Below are 4,691 nucleotides of genomic sequence, written 5' to 3'. Positions count from 1 at the left end.
ATAAGTTTATCATGTATGCATATTGTTATAAGTAGCAGTCAATGGTTAAACCATAATTCAACAATAAACGGAAATAGAAAGAAGGTTGAGATACAATAGACGGAAAAGGTGTCTTGAACATTTAATTTTAGAAAATGATTAAAAGAATGGATCAAACTACCAACAATTTACACATTTTCCGTTAAGTAGATATACATGTAAGAGACATCCATAATGCAATTCACAACAATCGATAATCTTATTACCCACTGATGCTCATTTACATCAACAACCGTTTCAAAAAGTATACCCACAACCAAACAAAACAAACACTTTTTTAAAGGTAAACAATTCTTTGTTTGAAGTATAATTATATTAAGTCAACGTTAAGTTAAAAAGATACACACACTTAAGTTGTTTAAGGTATCAAAATACATAGCTCATTGTGCATTGATAAAAGGCCACAATTTGGTAGTCAGTTATGCAATTGATACGATATTCTCGTGCTTGCATTTCCTATCATGATTTTCTTGATAGAGGGCTGCTGCTCACAAGGAAGCTATTAAAATAAGAGTCCAAATGGTGAAGTTGAAATCATCCCTTCGTAAATTTTATGGACGCCATCACGAGTTGGTTGTCCCTTTGGTATATTTCGTCCCTCATGTATATAGTATAACTGCTTAATAGAATCTTTAAATTTATAAATTGATTTGAATCTGTATACGTAATGACAAAAGGTCAATTGTGGTGTTTCAAGGATGTCATAAAATGTTGGCCATGGAATATTTGACCAAGCTCACAAATAATTAATATGAGTCAGGGATTTACTCATGAAATATTTTACACATTTTTATGAATACATTTTATAGTAAAGTATTTTGATTAGGAAATACTGTGTCTCACATCTAAAAGCAAATCCAAGACACTAAAATACAATATAAGAAATTTAAAGTAGAAGGAAAAACACAGACAACATCATGACCAGAAAAAGGCGGACAGAAAATGTACAGAGCACAAACATTGTGTTTCAATTTCAATTATCGAGAAAAAGCAATTTCGTAGTATTTTGTGTTTAATTCATAAAGAAAATTTTAGAAAAGTTAAAGTGTCATAAAGTTTATATTTAACCTCTACATTAACTTAAACACAGACAATAAATGATCATATACAAATAGATACATTCTCAGAAAACGTAAATTATATAAACGTTATGTTGTATACTAGTTTATCATGTAAAGATCATCCAGAATTAACAACTTTAGTTTCTGATTGCAGTTGAGATTAAAGAACAAATAAGAATGGTACTAAGCAAAAAAGCAGATATTTGTATAAGGTTGGCACATATAAAGAAAATAGTAAATTGTAGAGCTTATAATACATAAACAGGTACACAAGAATTACCAAAAAAATATACTGAAAGGTAGCAAAAACCACGAAAGCCAATAACACCCAATTGATATTGAAATCCTAACATAGATATATAAACCACGCTCAACGTATATTTAAACAGAAGATGTGATATGATTGCCAATGAGACACCTGTCAAAAATTGACCAAATGACGCAGAATATAATATTATAGGTCACCATACGGCCTTTTCTTTACTAGACTTCACGTCGTAAAACTATAACTCACAACAGAATAGACGCACAATGCAATCTTAAAACAGGATAACCACAAACTAGAACGAAGAAATTAATAAAGGCAAGTATTTGGTACATGGATTATAATCAGGTCTGTTGAGCATTGCTAACTTCTTGTACACTTTTTTATCGGCAACTTTCAATATGTTATATTATAATTATATTATGAACACAAGGAAAAAGATATATTTAAACAATACATCTAGTTTTCAATTTCCTTTCAACAGGAAATTTTCGCTTTCACTTAAACTAATAATAGATATACTTGTATTCATACTCGCCCAAGACGAATAACAAAGAAAGCATTTTTGCTTTTGTAAAGTACATTTAAAAAAAAAAATTAAAAAAATCTCCAGTAGATTTTAACACGCTTTATCGATTGTTTTTTGTTTGCTGTAGATATAAAGTGGCAAATACTTTGTTTTTGCTTACGTTTTCGTTTTTTTTTACATAAACGAAACAAGAAGATATTATTTCGTAACACACAAAACTAACTTTACTTTACACCCACATCAGATAATTATTTATATTTTCCTTTCACATGATTCTGAATCATTCTCGTAAGTGGTTAGTACTTTTGATCTGATATTCATTTATGACAATACTGACAATTGATTAATATTTCCCTTTAATATGTAAACATACCATTTATATTCGTATATGGACATTTTAGTAAGTACAGGTATAAGTATATTGTACTCATAGTTTTTGTCAAAATTAACTTTAGTTGTTGATCTTCACAAGAAAACAATTCAAATGTGTATGTCTTTTTTTTTAAATTTATTTTAGGTTTCTTTGCTATTTTATTCCCTCCTAAATTTTGCCGCCCTATTAATTGTCCTATTTTTGACATTTTCTCCTGTTTTAGACAGTTAACGCTTTGTTGTCATATGAGATATAGTTTGCCTAAATCTGCTGACGTATTATGACATCGTTACTAATTTCTCCCCATATATTGTGCAAATCACATTTCTAAGCTGCATAATTCACAATGAATATAGAGGAATTGATCAATAAGCACAGGAGGGTAAAATGATTACATATGATTATACAGAAGACCATCCATTTTTACAGAAGTTAGTGTAGTGTTTACACACATTTTTCTCTACACGAAGTTTTTGACGCAATTTTACAAAAAATATGAGACGAAAGACACACGATTTGAATTGATTTTATTTTTATTTTTTATTTTGATAGACATATGTAAACAGTTTCAGAACTGGTACAACTTCAAGCCATTTAAATTCTACTTCTGGCTATTTTTTTATTCATAAAAATTATCCCCCCCTCCTCCTTTTTTTGCAATATGTTATAACAAAAAAATGCAGGTTTTTGCCATGGATACATACAAAAGAAATTTTTATTTTACTGTTTTAACTTTTAGATATAAAACATGTAGGATGTATTTTACATACGCACATATATGACACAAAGATTAAGCTTGACTTGCAAGAAATAAAAGGAAAAGGAGATGATAAAATTTATAAGGTTAACTTTTAATATTTTTTCCAAACTGTTCATTGATACCCTTAATTAACACTTTTACGTTTGACATAAGTTATATTGATTATTTTTGTTAGACGTTATGACAAAAAAATGTATGACGTCACTTATATGTTCTATACACATTAAACAATTATAATACGATAACTGTGGAGACTAAGTAGAATAACATTGGTACAATGGAGTACTCTTATGACCATCTTAGTTGCTAGATTTTCTTTTTTTTCAATTATTTTAATTATTTGTTTATAGTTTGGCATAGCATAAAACAGTTGATGAACATTGTCTGCATACTTATAAATGGTTATTTACTAAGGTTCATTATCCCCAACAAAGCAACACAACACAACAGAACACAATACAATGTATGAATGTGCCTATTCTAAGTCCGAAATATTTATTTAAATAACTAGCACGCATTCGCTAAAACTGGTGCCTGTTACACGCAAAGGCTATAATAAAAAGTTTGTGAATCGGTACTGACATAAGTAAAATATCTGTTCATTAACTCTCCTTTTAAAAACGTAAAAACTCAAAGTTTTCTACTACCTGAGGCAAAGTTACTTGTAGATGAATTTAGAAATTCTTTCTTTATGCCTTCTGGTCATATTTCAGTCAATATTGAATCCTTGGCCTTCAAATGTATAAGTAATACAATTACAAAAGTACTGACAATGTGTTCAATATCTACGTATAAAATATTAATTCAAATACTGCTAACAAATTTGATGATGTTTCTTTTTCTGATTTTATTCTTTTTACCATGTATGACTATTTTGAAAGCAGCTTCATTGGAAACGCCAATCTATTTCACTTACAGCGTACTTGAATTGCTAGAAAAAAACCCAATATCGTATTATACAGAAATCCTGTCATGAAATAAGTATGGCATCTTAAAACAAGGAGTACAACTGAATAGCAATATATTATTAAAAGGCGGGTAATGGAAGTCATTTTACAGAAAAAACATATCTATCTTCAAGTTTTTGTTAACTGATTAAATGATTGACAGGAGTACTCAATGTCGTCTTATTGATGTAAAACATTGGTAAGAAGATTTTACGTGCTTACCATTGCATATGGATCTTCTATAAATTATTGTCTTTCAAGAATTGAAGGGCAACTAAATACTGACACAAATGGGCTGATAATAACAATAATCGTTTAGAAATTCATTAAATCTATAAGCATAAATGTCAATGGTTGAACAAAGCATTTCTTGCGGATTATTTCAATTTCAGAAATTGGTAATATATATCAGACAAGTCCGTGAATCGACACATTGTTTCTGGAGAATATTTCGATAAAGAATATTCGATGATGTGGGACACTTTTCTGTATCGTTTTGTCTCATAGAAAAACGAAGCTACCAGAAAGAACGTCCAGTATAAAGTATATGTTATTCAGGTCTCAGGAATATACTGTGACATTCCTGGCTGAGAGCTTATATCTTTTTAATAAATGTTCCGACCTGAATTACACTTATATTACGGACTACCCCTGTCTTAATGTTTTTTTCAGCGGAGGTATTTGTTAAACATTCACAAAGCAGCATATATATTTATT

The sequence above is a fragment of the Mytilus trossulus genome, chromosome 14 (assembly GCF_036588685.1).
Source record: "Mytilus trossulus isolate FHL-02 chromosome 14, PNRI_Mtr1.1.1.hap1, whole genome shotgun sequence".
NCBI classification, from domain to species: Eukaryota; Metazoa; Mollusca; class Bivalvia; order Mytilida; family Mytilidae; genus Mytilus; species Mytilus trossulus.
Note: the sequence above shows the minus strand (reverse complement) of the source record.